At 43.6% G+C, this 20,586-nt stretch overlaps 1 protein-coding gene across 2 annotated transcripts in view; it reads left to right on the top strand.

Annotated features, from left to right (window-relative positions):
- LOC137324777 (ADP-ribose glycohydrolase MACROD1-like) overlaps positions 1-20,586 on the top strand; it is an 812,403-nt gene that overhangs the window by 192,770 nt on the left and 599,047 nt on the right. The gene's annotated exons all lie outside the window — the stretch shown is intronic.

Raw genomic sequence — 20,586 nt, forward strand, 5'->3', positions numbered from 1 at the left:
GGTGGGGAATTCAACGATGGTAATGCCATTGAATGTCAAGGGGAGGTGGTTAGACTCTCTCTTGTTGGAGATGGTCATTGCCTGGCACTTGTCTGGTGCAAATGTTACTTGCCACTTATGAGCCCAAGCCTGGATGTTGTCCAGGTCTTGCTGCATGCGGGCACGGACTGCTTCATTATCTGAGGGGATGCGAATGGACCTGAACACTGAAACTGGTTTTGTGTGTTTAATATGAGAAAAAGCAGGGCTGGATGAAAGGAATTCATCCGTTGAATTTGGCCCATGGACCGTTCTTGAGAGATGGTGGGATTTTGATCTTACTTTTGGCAAAGCAATTTTGATGCTTTATTGCTTCAATTAACTAATTTGATCCATTTCATTGTTCATAATTTGAGCAGCCTAAAATAGCGCAAGTATTTCAATGGTAACTTTTACATTTTATATTGTTTTTACAGTGTTACAGTTGAAGGATTCCGATAAATAGGATAGTTTAATGACTCATTTCTTGGTATCTCCAGTGCATGGTTAGTCAATAGTCTATTATTTATAAAAGTAGTATACTGAAAGAAATAGACATTCTGACAAAAATTAATTGTGTTTCGTTAATGCAGGGAATTGCCAATTGCCACATACGCTGGCGGGTAATTGCTTCAGTTTTAGGATTTTGGTAAATTACTTGATTGTAGATGAAGTCATTACACTAAATGAGGTGCAATCATTTAGCATTATTGATCTCAAAATGATTTCAGTTTGCTGAATTTATGTATGTCTTCCATTAAGTTTTAAATTAGAAAAAGATATTACGAAAAGAAATTAATGGCAGGACTGTTTTAATATAGTGCATTATTCAAGAATCTTGTACTCGAGTTCATGATTCTGAAAAAAAAACTGTCTGAGGAAAAAGTAGAATTATTGGGTGTAGTGCCATTTACACAGTACTGTGATTGTCACACTAGTCATTATCTTATACCACCTCATGAGACCCCTGTAATTGAAAAGATGCAGAAAGATGGAGAGTGTACTGATATATGTGATGGAAATCAATGCTGTACCTACATTAACATTCTACCCTCCCCTCTCTAGCTTCTCAAACGCTGACAGATGTAATAACAATTGACCTTGGATAGATAGCATAGGCATCAAATATCTCTACTTCTGTTTTGAATTAAATCTTAATGTATTCCGCGGTGGATCTTTCTCTAGGAATCTGTTTCTCTGATTATTTACAAGGAAAACTAATCAAGAGAAAGGAAAAATATAAAGCTCTTCCTGTGTTGGTGCCTTACATTATTTTATATATATGTGTGTGTGTCACATGAACCAAAAAACCCGTAAGATCTGAAGCCAGATCTTACCCATTGAAAACAAAAAGAGGCTGTTAATTTAAGCTGCTGACATCTTCTCAGTGACATTGAAGCTTTGTGAGCTAAGGGTGAAATACATGTGTTCCGAAAGATGAGTTAAATGGGCGGTGGCAGCCATTGGTCATTATTGGACAGCCTGATATGACAAAGTCATACTACATCTGAACCATTGATGGAGCATCACTTCATTGTAACTGAGAGTTTCTCTACAATTCTAATTCAACTGTCCAGGGTCAAAGCACACCAGACCTTTAAGATTATGAAAGGGTTTGATAGGGTAGACATGGAGAGAAGACGTTTCCACTCGTGGGCGAGACCAAAACAAGAGGCCATAAATATAAGATAGTCACCAATAAATCTGAAGAGTGGCAAGAATGTTGAACTCGCAACCATAAGGAGTAGTTGAGGCAAAAAGCATTTAAAGGGAAGCTGGATAAGCACATGAGGGAGAAAGGAATAGAAGGATATGCTGATAGGGTTAGATGAAGTAGGATGGGAGGAGGCTCGTGTGGAGCATAAACACTGGCATAGACCAGTTGGGCCGAATGGCCTGTTTCTGTGCTGTAGCCTCGATGTAACTACATTAATAGTACCAGTAAGTGAAACTCCAACTCCTGGAAGGATCAGGAAGAAAAATCTCTTAAAAGTCAAAAGAGAACTGGCACAATGCCATATGGAAATGACACTCCAAAACCAGTGCTGCAGATGTGACAAGTGAAACTTTGTATTTGAAATTTTGCATTGTTTGTTTAATTTGTAATGTGTGATTGGGGCGATTGGACCTCTCTCATTCATGTGTGTCTGAGAGACAACTCAAAAACAAGAACAGAAGAGAAAAGGGTTAATTTATCAGAGGGAAATTCTGGAAGGACTGTACCATCGTTCAAGTAAAGAAGGGACGGCCTGTATAACAAGTCCTGCATTTAGACATGCTACGCACACAGGAACTCTTTAATAACACCAAGTCCTGTTTCAGAAACGTTTCTTGTATTTTGGGTTATTGATTGTCAGTATAAAAATCCATCCTCTAGCAGAATTGATTAGCCTGGTTGTTTGATTTTTGTAGTGTGATTAACTTAATGAAATTGCTAAAGTGACAAATAAAAGATTTTTTGAATCACACTCGGCTGACCCCTGCGCCTAATTAAGTTGGAGGCACAAACACCCGTTGAGTAATGAGGGTAAGAAATGCAAAAACATAGCCCGTAATATCCATTAGAACTGGCCGAACCCGTACTGGAAAGTCAAAGTGCCTAATCCTCTTGTGACACGGACAGCCGAAACAATCAATCCTGGATTGAGCAAGACTTGATGGTACAAGATAAGCTAAAAATGGGTGTGGTAAACCCAAACACTGGGACAATTGTATTAGAAAGCATTTGCATGGTTACAACCAAAGCTATGAATAGTAAACCACCATACTTCAATATAACTTGGGAAGTTTGTTTACTGTATTATAATTTACAGTAATGTATTGCTGTTGTATATGTAGTTGTTTGCAGTTGAAATGCGCGACAAGTTACCTGTTTTAACAGGAAGGGTGCTATATCGCGATACCTGAAAGAAGCGTAGATACAGTTGAGCAATTAAGTTTAAGTGATACGAACATACGAAATTGATGGGCAGGAAAAGACCCGCTGGTCCATCAAGCCTGCCCCACACCAAGATGGCTGGAGCATCCTGACCAAACACTTCCTACCCCTCCCTCCCACACCCATCTGCCCCCCGCAGCCATGTAATCTCCTGGGAGAGGAAAACAAACAGAGAAAAAACCCAGGGCCAGTCGAGAGGAAAATATTCTGGAAAATTCCTCTCCGCAACCCTCCCCCTCCCCCTCCCCGCCCCTCCTCAGGCGATCGAAACCAGATCGGGAGATCACATGGACCATGTGTTATCTATAAAGACACTTACCTTTTGTATGGTGCAATCTCTGCCCCAGTCAGGAACTGGTCCAGCTCCCGTTTGAAGGCAGAGAGTCGGCGCCCACCACACCAACCGGCAATGTAGTCCAGAGGCTCACTACACTCTGGGAAATGAAGAACGTCCCAATATCCAGTCTATTCCTACTTTTACATAGTTTGAACATCTGTCTATTCAAACTCAAATATAATCACATCATAATGAGATATATAATATTTTGCATTTTCTATCTTCTTTCAAACCTTATTTTGGTCAATAGAAATTTCAGTTACTGAGAAACAAAAATGTCGGGTGAATTTTTTTTCCAGAAAGTATTTTGAGTGGTTTGTGGGGAAGGGCTAATAGAGTACCACATGTTACATGGAACCAATGCCAGGTTGGTCATGAGATTATCATTGATAATCGTATCAGGCAGTCATCTATTGGTGTTACAGGGAAACATAGTATTTAAATGTAAATAGTTAATTGTGAACATTTTACATTGGAATCTCTGTAGGATATGTTTACAAAGCAGATTTCAGTGAATAGTATATTAGACTTATTCTTTGTAAAGTGCCAATGGAGGCAACCTTCAGCAGGACCCATCAGTCTTGCATTATTAAATTTAAAACTGGCTTGTCCTAGACTTACTGATTCACTTTTGGTAAGTTAAAGCTTGGGTTTTTAGTAAGTCAAATGAAGGACCTGGAAAGCAGGATTAAAGTAATGGTGTTAAATAATTCATGAACTTTGATGCATTTTTTTTGTAAAATCTGTCTGTCGAATATCTAGGGCAGCCTGTGATAAAGAATGAAAGGAGGAAGTCATATTGACTATTGCACTGTTTGTTATGTATTTGCAATGTTCGTTTTTGTAGGAAAGATCGAACTTAGGAGAATTGAAATTGTGTAAGACATGAAGGACCTTTGTAACCAACATGAAGGAATGGCAATATAGTGACCTGGTGCAATGCCTTTATTTTCTGTTGTTATTTTTGATAAGCATTAAAAAAAAATCATTCTACAATGTTAGTGCATGGGGGAAACCATATTAGAATGTTCCGAATATTTACACTGAAAAATGCTCATAAAATAAACAATTTCATTTGACATTGCTGATATAAGATCTTGTGATTGAGGGAAAAAAAGTAACATGTTGTCTCCCTCGCCCTTTCCCCCGTCCCTTTCCCCCGTCCCTTTCCCCCGTCCCTTTCCCCCGCCCCTTCCCCGTCCCTATCCCCCGCCCCTTCCCCGTCCCTTTCCCCCGCCCCTTCCCCGTCCCTTTCCCCTGTCCCTTTCCCCTGTCCCCTTCCCCTGTCCCTTTCCCCTGTCCCTTTCCCCTGTCCCTTTCCCCTGTCCCTTTCCCCTGTCCCTTTCCCCCGCCCCTTCCCCGTCCCTTTCCCCCGCCCCTTCCCCGTCCCTTTCCCCCGCCCCTTCCCCGTCCCTTTCCCCCGCCCCTTCCCCGTCCCTTTCCCCTGCCCGCCCGTCCCTTTCCCCCGCCTCTTTCCCACTGATCAGGGAGAGTTAAAATTCCCCACTAACTCTTGATTACCTGTCTGTTGAAACTCCAGGTCCTCTCGTGCTGTTGTGTACCTTTTAGCTGCTGCGTCAGTATCACCAATGCTGCCCTGTGTTCTATGCAATATGGCAGCCTGAAACAGAAAACCTTCTCTCTGTGCACACAAAGGGGACCTCCTAATTGAATTTTTGCTGCTAACACCTGATCCTGCATACTTAGAACAGTTCAATAAAAAAGTGGTTTAAATCCTGACATCTTTCTGGTCTGTACACTTCATTACCATACTTAGCATTTCATTTACTCACAGAGCTACCGGGGGAGCTTTTGATTTTCACTTTTAACCAAACTTACAAGTGATTTCTTAATTGGGTGGGAGATACGTTCCAAAAAGTTGAACACTTTACATGTATTTGTACGTTTTTTTTTTCTCACTACATTTTGACTGGTTTTGAAATTACTTCCTCAACTTTCTACATCAACGCCTTGCTTGTCGAGATTTCTATGAGCATTGCTTCATTTCCAGTAAGTCTTCTTTCAGGCCTGCCGCATTTGTGTTTTCCATTCATCAACTGTGGCAAAGGTGAGATTTTATTGATTGTGTTTTTCTTTAAAAAAAAACAATCTATGGAACGATTGAGCCCTTGAACAGGAGCGACCGAGCAATAACCATTGTCATTGAGGGTATTAAACTTGTACTTTGCATTGGTGGGGATATAATTGGACATATTCAGCAAAATTGCAATCTGAACTAGTTGCGATAAAGGTGTTTCGCAGAAAAATTAGCTGCCTTGAAGCATATATTGTGTGAAGCAATAAATGCTGACAATTTGTAGGTCAGAAACCTATTAGATTTGGTTTTTTTTAAAATTGGGAATCTCATTTAAAGTTGAGCTAACATTTGGATCCTTTAGTTGAATACTGAAAGATGTAAAATTCATTAGCTACTGAGCCGCCTAACATCAGAGCCTAAATACAGCAACCCATTAGAACATTTTGGCAGAAATTCAAGTTTGTGTAGAAAAGTCAATGGTTAGGTTTTTTTTCATACTTCAATATATACAGATTTTGAAATATCAGTGTTGCCATCAATGCATTTTTTGAAAGCCAATTCATTACAATGATTTGAATAGAAAGCCTTTCAATTAATATTAATTGTAATTTGAGTTTCTAGTTCATAATCATCCAACTGTATTTGATCACTGGTAGGGTCAAGACAGTAGAAAGGCTGAGAGGGAGAAATGACCTCTGCATTGTCGACAGGACATTAAGTAAAAATTCTCCCAAGTGGGCTAGTGTATGATGTATGTTCTTCATTTTTTTGTAACAGTATTCAAACACATTGAACTGATTGTACCAAATGACTTTCATCAGGCTCGGTGTTCTGTATATTTTGCCTACCGTGGAATAAGTCAGCTTACTAACCGAATAAAAGAACGCTTTGCCCAGTTTTAACTCTGCTCACCTTCGGAGAGATTAAAGGCGGAGGGATGTGTGCTTAGGACCCAGAGATCCAATTCAGATCTCAAAGGAGTTTTATTGTTACACTCCCGGCTAACAGATATAGGGCAGTGAGCGTCAACTTGAGTATTAAAAAAAAGCAGATTGCTTAAAGGAGTGGCTAGCATCACTGAACCCAAGTAGATACCTGAATTTGTAGCATAGATTAACTATTTATTTATTTTATTTGCTGTCTGTGAGACCTTGCTGTGCGCAAGTTGATTGTTGCATTTAACAACAGCATAACAACTGCACTTCATTGGCTGTGAAGCACTTTGGGCCATCCTGTGGACCTAAAAGGGGCTATTTAAATGTATGTCTTTCTTTACCTTTTTGACTGGGACCCTAAGGTCATCCATTCCTGCCTGCTCGCCCACCTATCTATCCGTCGTCCCTCCTCCTCCTGTCCACAAAATGAAGCTCATTGATTTTGTGGATTAGAAGTCAAACTTTGAGAGTTTTTTTTGTTTTTACTATTTACACTGGGCCCGTTTACACACATCTGCAGGTTAGACATTTAGATTTTGCTGAATTTCAACTGAATTGCACCTGAGGCACTTTTTCTTGTTCCAGTCACACTAGCAGGGATTCTTTTTTTTAGTAAAATGAGACTCTGACCCTGGAATTGGGAGTCAATTGGCATCTCAGGAGGTCTGACTATACTGTGGGTGCTTTACAGGACAAAGCTTGCTTCCAAGCAGAGATTACAGTGGATTCAGTAGAGTTTGTAGTGCTAATCTGTAAAACGTGAATACCAGTTTTGAATGTGTGCATATTTATAATGAGCAGTATGACATACCCTTGGGTTGGTTGCAATGGCCGAAAACTTATACAAACACCTCTACAAAAGCCAATTTCTGCAAAGTGTCCTGACTCACTTGTGATATATTTTTGTTAAACAGTGGAGGCTTTTTTTGAGATGCTGCAACAGAGAGATGAGAGTGGACTAGTGATGGACATAGCTTGTTACCCAGGCAACTGATGTCATTAGTGCACCTAATTTTGAATGACGTTTGCGCTGAAATGCTGCGTTACCTCGAGTAACAAGGAAAAAGTGTCAAAGAGGCTGCGATTTACAACGGAAAACCTTGGGCTGTCCTAATTTGTGATGCTGTGATTCATATCCTTAAAATGTTGTTGTGCCCCTTGCTGATGACACAAAATGACTTGGCTCTTCTGGCCCTTTACTGTCCATGAAATGATAACGATTTAAATGCCATATATTTCAAATTGGAAGGATTTTCTGAGACTGTCTGTGTGTCTTTCTTGAACATTCTGATGTGACTGTAAATTTGGTGCTTGGGTTTCTGACTAAGCTTTTGGAACCTTTGAAAAATTAATGAATGAAGAAGCTGCTTGAGATGTTTCTACCTGACTTTTCTCAACAACAACAACTTGCATTTATATAAGCACCTTTAATGTAGTAAAATGTCCCAAGACGCTTCACAGGACCGATTATCAAACAAAATTTGACACCGAGCTGCATAAAGAGATATTAGGGCAGGTGAACAAAAGCTTGGTCAAAGAGGTAGGTTTTAAGGAGAGTCTTAAAGGAAGAGAAAGAGGTAGAGAGGCGGAGGGGTTTAGGGAGAGAATTCCAGGGCTCAGGGCCTAGACTGCTGAAGGCACGGCCACCAATGGTGGAGTGATTAAATCGGGGATGCGCAAGAGGCCAGAATTGGAGGAGCGCAGAGATCTCGGAGGGCTGTAGGACTGGTAGAAGTAACAGAGAGAGGGAGGGGCCAGGCCATGGAGGGATTTGAAAACAGGAATGAGAATTTTAAAATTGAGGCGTTCCCTGTGAAGATCAGAAGGGGAAGGCTTGACGATTTCTGGTTTCTGAAAGCGGCCTGATATTTTCATTAAAGTGTATTTTTTGGTTCTCAAAATAGTTTCCACATGTATATTGGCAACCAAAAAGTATATTTTTAATAACGTTGCACAGCATTGCAGATAAAGAGCTGGTGATATTGCTTCTGTGGGGTCAAATTGTGCTATAATTTTAGCTGAAGAGTTTGTCTGACATTTCCTTGCCCAGTATTTTCATGAGATGTTAATCTGTTCATTGTAAACAGGTTAATGCCTCTGTTGAAATAGTAGCCAGAGGAATCTCATGCAAACACTTCAACCTCTTCCTCTGTTACCAGGACGCGTCACAATTTCATCCCAATGGCCTTTCAACACATTTACTCAGTTTAGTAACTCTGCACGTAGTGTGGGACTGGAGTCACGTGTAGGCCAGACTGGGTAGGGGTGGCAGGACCTGTAAAGGGCATTTGTCAACCAGCTGGGTTTTTATGACAATCCAGCAGCTTTCATGGTCATTTTTTTTTTTTGGTGCCAGACTATAAATGACCAGATTTATAGAATTTAATTTTGCAACTTGCCATGATGAGATAATCATAACCACTAGGCTCCCATACCCAGTTAACATTGTGTTAACCACTGCCATTTTCAATGGCTTTAATATCAAAGAATATTTATCCAGTACTTATTAATCTTCAGACAGTAGGCCTGCTTACAACTCCACAATATCTACTGCTGCTGATATAGACTTCAGATGATTAATAAAATTTTCAAGCTGTGCAACCCACTTATCAAGATATAAAAAGCTGTGCTGCAGGATATGAGCTTATTATTTTTAGGCATTTTTTTGTTGTTGTTAGAATTAAGTCACAGGTGTTGCTGTCAGGTGTCAGCCGTGGCTCAGTGGGTAACACTCTCGCCTCTGAGTCAGAAGGTTGTGGGTTCAAGTCTCACCCCAGAGACTTGAGCACATAATCCAGGCTGACACTCCAACGCAGTACCGAGGGATGCTGCACTGTCGGAGGTGCTGTCTTTCGGATGAGTCGTTAAACGGAGGCCATGTCTGCCCTCTCCGGTGGATGTCAAAGATCCCATGGCCGTATCTTGAAGAAGAGCAGGGGAATTCTCCCCGAGGTCCTGGCCAATATTTATCCCTCAACCAATATCACTAGAACAAATTACCTGGTCATTCATCTCATTGCTGTTTGTGGGACCACGTTGTGTGCAAATTGGCTGGCGCATTTCCTACGTTACAACAATGGCTGCACTTCAAAGCTACTTCATTGGCTGTAAAGCACTTTGAGATGACCTGAAGTTGTGAAAGGCGCTATATAAATGCAAGTTCTTTCCATTTTTCCCTTTAAAATGAGTTGGAGCCAAAGAAACTAAGAATGCTAACAATAATCCTGAATTTATTAATTCAGTTTATCACTAGTATTTAAGGTACCCAGAAAGAGTCTTGGTGGAGAGCCAACCATGTTTACTGATGCATTATTTACAAAAATAAAAAATACTGCCGATCGCAAATTGCCGCCCTCGGGCAAACTGGCAGAAACTTTGAAACCGCTAATACATTTCACTGGGGCAGGAAAGTTGGCCATACCTGTCAGTCATACTGGATAACAGAAGGCCAAGAAAGCAAAATGCAGCGAGTAACTGACAGCTCTCCGCAGAAAGCGGATTGATCAGAATGTTCATATTTCTGTTCACAGGAGGTGCTTGGGGACCACATCTCCTCTCCCGCCCCGAGCCCTGCCTGGTGTGAAAGACGTGTGAATAAATCGGCTCACTCTGATCCAAGTACCACCGGCTCTATTCCGCGTTGTCAAAGTGCCAAATATTTGTATTTTTGCAGGTGTGTGTGCAACAGTCCGAATCTTACACTGACAAGTGATGAAGTACAGCAACGCTGACCTCAGGGTCAATTACATAGAGGGAAGGAGATGAAGCTGTCTTCAGCTTTACCTATCTGTCCTAATGAGAGTTACTGGAGTGGTAATAACAGGATCTGAGGTCTTTGATAGCTTAATTAGCAACAGGGTCTTGAATTTCTCTCTCTCACACACACACACACACACACACTTAGTTCTTCAGAAATATAGGTGCTACAGTTTTGTAGCAGGAAATAATGAGGATAGTAATGTTGCAGTGGAGGAGCAGTTCGACTGACAAACTGACGCCTTTATTCTATCTACATTTGCTCATTCTTGATTAATGCATTGTTTGTTTCTTGTTATTGAAGAATAATAAAATGGCAGCTTCCACAGATAAACGCACCGTGTTGCCTGATACTGAATCAGACCAGGTGGGCCCCAGGTGTCGTCCTTGCTTTGGTAACAGTGTACTGATGTAGAGAGGAGGGAATCAGCCAGGGTTCCCACTCCTGATCGCTGAAGAAACCCAACTCCATGTTTCCCATCGGCTGTTGGGAGAGGGATGATACAGACCATAAGCCACAGTCTGTGATTCTCTGTCAGCAGAATCGTCTCTTCCCTCCTCTTCCCCCGCCCCCCCCCCCAATTGCCACCCCAATGAGGTGAAAATATCATTATTTTAGGTTCAAGATGTGGTCTAATGGCTTCTGCTATTTTTTTCGTGGCCCTAGATTCCATTGGTTTGTTTGGTTTCTGGTTGAACAAATTTGGAGCCATGATCAGAAGCTACGTAGCACGGTAGTACAACTCGTTGGAATGTGGGCCATGTGCTTCCCCATAGAGGGGAAGAGAAAACAGGCTGGCCTGAGAGCACTATTAGCAGATGATGGGGATGAAATTGGTCTCTGCCAGTAGTGCGAAATGGGCTCACAGTGAATCGGCAGCCCATTTTACACCGCGCCCGGATTGACGGTAAAAAAAAATTGAGCAAGGTGTAAAGAGGGCTGCTGATTCGCTGTGAGCCTGTTTCGTGCTGCTGACTTAGGCGAATTTCACGCCCATTGTGTGCCAACCTTCTGAGCCAGAACCTGCTGCATGGCCAAGGGAGAACTCTAAAAGTTGTGTAAGAAAATATGTATTTTTAAATTGGGAACTACTATTACTGTTCAATTTTTAAGAAACGGTATATGTTTGGTAGTTTTTGATTTGTGTCAGGTGATCTGAATTATTAGTTTATGTTTAATTCATGAATATCAACTGAAATTCCATATAGGTACTTAAACTGCAGTTTACAAAAGAGCCAGATTTTAAAAGAAGCTTCACAACAGCAATCATTTTGAAGGGTGCATTAGTTTTACTGACTAGATGCACGGAAGAGTGCTATTAGAAAAGACTGTTCAGATACATGCACGCAGATTTGTTCTCTTTCATCGGCAAGGTTTACATAAAGAATTTAGGTTGAAGCTTAACTAGGGAATTTTGCCGATTAAAGTCACAGTGCTTAAAGTCTGACAGGACCCTTAACGATTTTAAATTGTCAATAGAATTTCGTGTGGAATTGTGCACCTTCACGCAAAGGTCAGTGATCTTGGAGTCAGCTTCAAATGTAGGAGACTGAGTAAAAGCCTAATTACCAGGGAATGATTAGTCACTTTGGTGCAGTACAATGCAATTTGGAAAATCCAATTGTTCATGAAAGTCTCAGAGGCTAAAGGTTCACCATTACCACAGGGTAGGGATGAAACGCATGACATGGCAATTGGCTTTCTTTCGATGAATATGGACAATACCACCATCTTCATGTGTTTATCTCTGTGATGATAGCATTTAATAGAATTTTCGTTTACGAATACATGGCTCAATAAAAGGCATTTGGAGGGGACCATAATTCAGCAGAAACTGTTTCTCCCTCTAATTTGCTTAATTGCCGGTGATGATTGAGTAGTAAATGTACTTCTGCGGCTGCTTTCGAGAAATAAACCTGAATTGAAAGAGCTCCTATCCTAAGTCAGGATTGGCGTGTCCTATTTTCTCACTGCAAATGATATTCAGCTTTTAAAGAGTTAGAGGGTCGTAAAGTTTTGTGACCGTACATTGACTGGAAAACTCTTATAGACTCCATTGACTTCAGCAATGATTACATGACAAAATATTCAAGAATAAGCCCTCACATTGATTTGCAATGAGTGGTAACTTATTATTTTACAGTAATTAACCACAATAAATGTAGCTCTAAACCTCCTTTCATCATTATCTTTTATAATGGCAAGACTGAAGGCACATAGCATTGTTTATGCAGGTCAAGGTCATTTGTTTTTAAAGCACTTTTGAATACCACTAGCTACCAAATGATTTTTTTGTCATAAGCCTTTCTAAATAATGATGAAAACCCATTCTCTTTTGTCTCCAGAGAGGAGATGGTTTAAAAGTCAGCTAAGTAATATATGCCACAAGACCTCTTATAAGACTATAGCTCTCCGTCAATTGGACCATTAAAATTGTATTTGTGCCTTTCACGGCAGTGAAATGATTTCTCCTTAAATTACTATTATGATAAAACTCGCATTTATATAGTGCCTTATCATGTTGCCAACATCTCAAAATGCTTCACAAATGAATTACTTCTGGAGTTCAGTGACTGTTGTGTAAATAAACATGGCAACATTTTGCATCAGCAATGACCCACACATAGCAGCGGGATGAATTAATCTGTTCTCTGGTGGATTTGTCGAGGAAAGAATATTGGCTGGGATACCTTGTTCTTTGAATAAGATCTTTAAATGTCTACTTGAAAAGGCAGAATGCTGTTGACAAGTGCGGTACCTGTATGTTTTCACAGCATACCTGCATATTATCAGTGGAAAAAATGTTTAAAGCTGGTTATCGAACCACATTTGGAGTACTGTGCACAGTTCTGGTCTCTATATTCTACAATTGTGGCAACCCACCAACGTCTCAGCTGAAATCTAACTCTTACAGATTATGAATCAAACCTGGGCTCTTCATATTATGAAAAGGATATAGAGGCACTGGAGAAGGTGCAAAAAAGATTTACTATGATGATACCAGAACGGAGAGGTTGGGCCTGATATTAGGAGGGAGGCAGGTTGGCAGCGGGGGGGTCGACTGGGTGCGCACCCGCATCGCAGGCTGACAGCAGGAGGAGCCCTATTTAAAGGGGCAGTCCTCCAATGCTCCCCCTACAGCTAAGAACCAAAATAATAGAATGGAGCAGGCCAGAGGCAAGGCTGCTCCAAGGTTTTGTGACTCCTCACTCCAAGTGCCGCTCGATGGGGTGAGGAGTAGGAGGGAGATGTTTTTTCCATCTGATGGGAGGAGGTGGCCTCCTTCTGCCACCAAGAAGGCCTAGCTCGAGGTGGCCGAGGTGGTCAGCAGCAGCAGCAATGTCGGCCGAACCTGGGTCCAGTGCAGGAAGCGCTTTAATGACCTAACCAGGTCAGCCAAAGTGAGTATACTTACGCATTCTCCCACACTCCGTCTTCCACGTCACCTCCACCACCACACAACTCCTTCTGCACTGCCACCACACGCTCTCGCATCAATCCTCACATCCACTCAACCATCATCCTCACCTTGCCTGCACTTATTCACCACCCCAGCTCCCATTCGAACATGACCACGCAACCCAATCCTCGTACAATCTCATGGCTATGTCTCACACGCACCCTCCCATGCATCTCCCTCACGGTCATCCCCACCCACACCAATCCATGCAGCGGGTCACTATGCAACCATCACTCAATCACGCCTCTCTGTGTTTTGCCTTGATAGAGCCCGGGAGAGGACAAGGGCCGGAGGGGGCCCGCCACACCAGGTGGTCCTAACGGACGTGGAGCAGCAGGCAGCGTAAATAAGCCGCACGCTGGAGTGCCTGTCCGTGGCGGACGCTGAGACTGGGAGTGCACAAGCAGCTGGTGACAGAAATCTAACACTTAGCACTCATGATAGTGAATGATCTCAACATCACTTGGCATCTGCAGCACCTCAACATCTGCCCACATGCTTAATATTGCTTTCTGGTTTCTTGCAGGGCCATCTGCGACTGCCGTGACTGCGGGGGGCGATTCCTCAGAGGACCTGCCGGCCTCTGAGGGGGCATAGTCACATCTGAGCCAGCCTTCCACCAGCGCAGATACACACCCCTTGGTGGGTCCTCGTCCTCAGTTAGTTGGGGTTGCACATGGTGTGTCACCACGCACATGTGAGCACGAGCAGACCTTGGTGGCAGAGGCAGCCATGGAGAGTCCGCTTCGGTGGGAGCACTCTTCTGCAGGCTCTGCTCAGCTGGACCCAGATGCTGAACCCTGGGGGCCAGCCATGAAAAGGAGAGTCATTGAGGGCCAGCAGCACATTGCCGAGGTGCTGGAACAGTTGCCACGCGCACTCTCCACAATCGCGCAGAGGATGGAGGAGTCCAACTCCTGCATGAGTGGAATACTGTCACAGGGACGTGATAATGTCGCGGGTAGGTGCGGGAATGTTTGTGATGGAGGAAAGGCTAGCCTCCATCGTGCTTCAAGCTCAGCTCAACAATGAGTCCATTCAGGCCCTGACAACGGCCGTTCGGATTCAGGGTGAGCAACATTCTGCCACCTTAAACAGGCTGACAGATACGTTACAACCGGCCTTCCAAGGCTTCTTACAAGTCATCCAAACTGTCGTCCAGCAGGGTGGAAGGAGTGATGTGGGCCTGGGCCAGGAGAGGGATGATGGTGAAAGGGGACTTGGAAGTGGGGACGCCACTTAAAGCGCTCCCACGTCTCACCCCGTTGCTCCCCTCTCAACCAGTACCCGCAATGCTGCCTCCTCTCCAGGTGGCCGAGTATGCCCCTGCACAGGTGCAGGTGGAGCAGTCTTTGGAGGGGCCCTCACGGGCACCGAAACCCAGAGGGCATCCGCACAAAGCATCTCATCGGTCAGGGCATGGACAAGAGCAACCTGCTGAAGGGGTAACACCACATAGGGGTTCCCGTAAACGTAAGGCTAAGGTTTTGTGAGTACAAAGGGGATGCACAAGGGTGTATGACAGAATGTCATGTTTTTCATTTAGTTTTGTTTGTTTTGCCAAGCACATTAAAATTTGTTATCACCACTACTGCCACGTCTTTGCAAATCTTGTCTGGTTTGTTCAATAATTCCCTTTCCTGAGGATCACCATGAAGACCCACACCTGATGCCACCCATTGTGTCACTGCAGAGTGGGTATAGGTGTATTTGCAGGGCTATTTTGTTCAGACGACTGAGAGACGCCGGCGATGTCCCCGGTGGCACCCTGGAAGGATCCGGAGGAGAAGTTGTTGAGGGCAGTGGTGAGTTTGACAGCGACAGGTAAGAAGGTGGTGCTCGGGCCAGCCAGGAGCAGCTCGGCATCAAGGAGGCTGCAGATGTCTGTGACATGTCGAGTGACTCTGAGCCTCCATGTGCACTGCTGCTCAGAGAGGTCCAGGAAGCTGAGCCTAGGTTTGTAGACCCTGTGGTGAGGGTAGTGCCTTCTGCGACACATCTCTCAGCAGTTGCCCTCCCTCCTGCTGTGCAGATGGATGTGTCACAGCACTGTGTTGTGGAGCTCCACGTGTCAGAGGTGGGCGGCGAGGCTGGTAATGCTGTTCGTCCTCCGATGAGGTCATGACTGCAGCTATGGCAGCCCCCATCTGCGAAATGTAAGTTTGAGGGGGTCCGCAAGGTAGGTAAATGTGTAGTTGAGGTTACAAGTTTGTGAATTTTTGTGTTAGGAAGAGGGTGGTGGAGGCCAAACTTTGTCCAAAGTGACAGAGTGGCCTCCTGCAATGAGTGAGGGTCTCCCCCCACCACCTGTCAAATGGACCTTTGCAGCTCCCACAGGCTGGTGACTGCAACACGTCTGTTTCAATTGGGAGTGTTCCCCCAGTAGGGGAAACACTCTCAGTTGATATGAAAATCCCACCCCTCCTAAAATATCCTCCCAATCAGGTCTGCAAACGACCTGAACCATCTAATTAATTGGTTTTAGGTGGGTTCCCACCACCAGCTTTAATTGCCAATGGGAGTCCCGCACGTGGGGGCTGTGCGTGCATCTAAGCGCGTCATTGGGGAACCCGGAAGTGAGCAGGTTGGAGCTGGGCTCCGGACCCACCCTGGGAATCCCGAATTTTAGCAGCCCCCCCGCCACGAATGCACCCGCTCGACCATCCGAAAATCGACCCCGTTATATCTATCAGGAAAGATTGAGCAGGCCTCGAGAAAAGAGAAGACAGAGGAGTGACCTGATTATAAAAGGGTATGATAGGGTAGATGTTTCCACATGTAGGGGAGACCAGAACTAGGGGCCATAAGTATAATATAGTCACCAATAATTCCAATAGGGAATTCAGGAGAAACTTCCTTACCCGGAGAGTGGTTAGAATGTGGAACTCGCTACCACAAGGAGTAGTTGAGTAGTTGCACTAGCATAGATACATTTAAGAGAAGCTAGATAAACACATGGGGGAGAAAGGAATAGAAGGATATGCTGATCGGGTGAGATGACGTAGGGAGGGAGGAGGCTTGTGTGGAGCATAAACACCGGCATGGACCTGTTGGGCTGAATGGCCTGTTTCTGTGCTGTATATTCTATGTAATCACCTCTGGCTCAGTGGATAAGGACATCATGTGTTGGTGCTGAATTGTACAGAAGAAGACGACCCCAGGTTTGATTCATAATCTGTAAGAGTTAGATTTCAGCTGAGGGAGTGGTGCGTTGCCACAATTATAATCAGTGTCCCTGAGCAAGGGAGGGAGAATATCACTTAGGATTCCCATTTCTGATCACTAGGTAGTGTGATTGATCAATGATCGAGCTCTGTTTCAATCAGAAAAATGTTACGATTATATCTTTTTTGCGTGGAGTTTAAATTGAATAAAGTGGTTTAAAAATTGACTCTGCGCATTAAAAGACTTCTTTTATTTCAATATTAAGGGGACGAAAACACGACATGGCCATGTTCCCCACTTTGCACTGTGAGATGGTGAAGAGGAACTCCATGGGAGTCATTGCTCATGTAATATTTTATCAGATTTGTTTAAAAGCTTCTGAAAAAAAAACTATCAAGATCTTGGACTCTAATGTTTTGGAATAATTAGTGTGTAAGTCGAGTATTGTTACTGGCTGCCTGCTTTCTGCTAATATGATTTTTTCCTTCCCTCAGGCACTGTTCCCCACACCTACAAAACCGCCATTATTACCCGCTCACCCTCAAACCCAATGTCCTTGCCAACTACCATGCACTATCTAATCTACATTTTTCCTCCAAGCTCTTTGAATGTGTTGTTGCCACCCAGCTCCGGGTCCACTTCTCCCAAAGTTCCCTTTTTAAATCCCTGCAATCTTGAGTCGAGTCCTGCCTGCAACAACATCAAAGTCGCTAATTTCATCTTTTGTGCCTGTGCTGCTCCATCCCTCCTTGTCGCCCACTACCTCTCTGTAATGCTCAACATGGTTGATCACTGCATCTGCCTCCATCATCCCTCATCTGTGGCCCGCCTTTGTGGGACCGCCTTCAACTGCTTCCACTTCTACTTGCCCCAAAGGAGCCGACATACAACTAACAGCTGCTCTTCTCCTCCCGCCCCTGCAGAGTTACCTCAGGGGTACCCCAAGGTACCATCCTTGCCCCCTTTTTCCTGTTTACATGCTGCCCTTTGGAAATATTATCCGCAGACACTGGATCAGTTCCCATTTGTACAATGACGAGACACTGCTGTTCCTCTCCACCACCGCACTTGGTTGCACAACTAATTCTGTGTTGTCTACCTGACTAGAAGATGTGGATGTGCCAGAACCTCAAGTTGAACATCAGGAGAACTGACACCATCTTATTTGGTTCCCACCAAAAGCCTCCATATTCTTATTCCATAGCCTTTGTTACAGCTGCACACTCAGGGCTGCACCAGAATGGTGCACAACTGTGTTACTCTGTTGAGACCTGAACCGAGCTTCATAACCCACATCTTAACCATCGCTGAGACTTCTGTACACATTCCCTGCCTTTGCCTCATCTTTCCTTCTCCACCGTATGAAACCCTAAATTTATGACTCAACTTCTCGAATGCCCCCTTTGTCAGCCTATTGAACTGCTCCCTATGCAAACATTTTGAATCTCATTCTTGAATGGAACTGGAACTCGGGCTTTTCCTAGTGTGTGTTTGCTCTTCACCAGTCTGTGTTGGGCTGTGGTCATCAGATTGGTTTGTGGAGAGGGGCTTTTTCAGTGCTACTGAAGGCTGCAGCTCAACAGAATCTGAAACATTTTCTGTGTTCCCTGACGTTGAAAGGCACTGGCTAGGGAAGGGATAATTTTCCAAGAGGGAGAGAAATGGGCAGTGAAGTAAATCAAGTAACAAACAATTGTGATAACACTTGAACTTGAATGACTGTCAAATCTAATCCAAGTTGCATCTTTGTCCATGTTTCCATAAGTATTTAGAGGTGCAATTTTGTGAACTTGTTTAACTTGCAGGATTTCTATTCAGAAGGTAGATGTGAGTGACCGACACACCAGATTATGACTGCAGAAAATAATAGCAACTCAGCCATTAGCAACAACAAAATCTACCAACATTGGCCTTGTTAGTTCTGTAGACGTGCATCCTCAGGATACAATCTGTGCGTACAGCAGGGAGGGGGTAGAATTGGAAGAGGAGGAGGATAAGGAGGGGAGAAACTGTTATTTTAGATTTGCTGAGATCAAATATTGCATTTTTTCAGATTCTACATTCTACTTTTACAGTATCTCACCAGGGACTTTGCAAAGAATGTTTATTCGATTTAATGCTTTCATTCATGAATAAAAAATGGTTTGTAGATATCCACTCAGTGTGGGGAATTCTAATGAGCTTGTCTTTGTATAATGCAAGTCCGTTTGCTTTATTTATTTATGGTGTAGAAAGACGGTTGGGTTGCCTGCCTGCCTGCAGTAAAAGGATGCTTAAATGTAGCCACGATGGAATTTGAATGTTAAGATTAATCATTGCTCCCTTCATGTTTCTGAATACATTGTGTTTAGCAAGTGAAGTGTAATATCTGAACATGTGATGTGATATTGATAAATATTATTTCAGATTATATCTTTTTAGTTATACATTTGTGAGTTGCACTTGGAGAAACTATGCACAGCACATAACTGCAGTCACAGCTGCTCAGATTTCACAATTGCCTGTGATATATATTCAGGATCGGACCATCAGCAATTATGGTCAATAATATCTCAGTCCCTAAAGAAGCGTTTACGCAGTCAAACGGGGCTAAGGCTAATCGTTGGTGAGCTTTTTTTAAATTCATTTATGGGATGTAGGCATCGCTGGCGAGGCCGGCATTTATCGCCCATCCCTAATTGCCCTCGAGAAGGTGGTGGTGAGCCGCCGCCTTGAACCGCTGCAGTCCATGTGGCGCTTTTTGTAGCGGGATTGTACAACTGAGTGGCTTGCTAGGCCATTTCAGAGGGCAGTTAAGAATCAACCACATTGCTGTGGGTCTGGAGTCACATATAGGCCAGACCGGGTAAGGACGGCAGGTTTCCTTCTCTGAAGGACATTAGTGAACCAGATGGGTTTTTACAACAACCTGGTAGTTCCATGGTCACCATTACCGATACTAGCTTTTTATTCCAGGTTTTATTTAATCAACTGAATTTAAATTCCTGGGATTTGAACTCGTACTCCGGATTATTAGTCCAGGCCTCTGGATTACTAGTCCAATAACATAACCACTATGCTACCATACCCTATACTGGCACAATTACCTCACTGTTACGGGGGCCGGAGATATGATCGACTTCTAATCAGATGGATCTAGGGATGAACAGGCGACAGGTGAGTTCCCTGATTTTTTTCCAGTGAGTAACTGAACCAGACAGAGCAGGAAGAGTCCAGGTTTGATCCCTGCTCCATGCTGAATGTGCTAATTTCAGCTGGAGAGGCAATAATGTTGAATAAGGAGAGGGAAAAAAACCCGCTCCTGACTGCTATCCAGCGATCCCTGACAAAAGTGTGTGCATGTGGGCGTCTGATGAGGACAGGATTGCGTTAGACTTTGATGCCTCCCCTGCAGTCGCATGACTTGCTGACATTTATTAATAAAGCTCACATGAATAATCATCACTTAGGCAGGATACTGCAGAGTGACCAGCTCCCATGGAACCATATTCTGGCATGGAGTTGAATGGCTTCGAGAAAGGGTGGAGGAGGTTGCGGGGGGAGTGTGGCGGCAGATAAATTAGCAGAAAAAAATGTTGAATTAAAAAAGAAACACATGGAACTGGATAAGAAACTGGTTTAAAAAATGGGAAATGGAGAGGACGCGGGAGCTGAAATATCGGACTGAGGGGCTACTGTTGAGTGTCGTTATATAAAGGCCAGTGATTGGATCTTTATTGTTTCTAATCTGGACAGTGAAACCAACTGTAAACTGGTGAAATTGCTGTTGACATAAAAGGGGAGAGCAGGACCTGCTTTAAATTTTTTCAACAGGTTTCCCGCCCGACAGCCAGCCAGATTAACAGTCTGACTGACTGACTGTTGGGCGGGAAAGCAGCCAGGGAGTGGATCATGGCGGGGGCAGGGGGATGGGGGGTGCGCCAGGCATCGATAGCCAG

Source organism: Heptranchias perlo, chromosome 8 (assembly GCF_035084215.1).
Source record: "Heptranchias perlo isolate sHepPer1 chromosome 8, sHepPer1.hap1, whole genome shotgun sequence".
NCBI lineage: Eukaryota > Metazoa > Chordata > Chondrichthyes > Hexanchiformes > Hexanchidae > Heptranchias > Heptranchias perlo.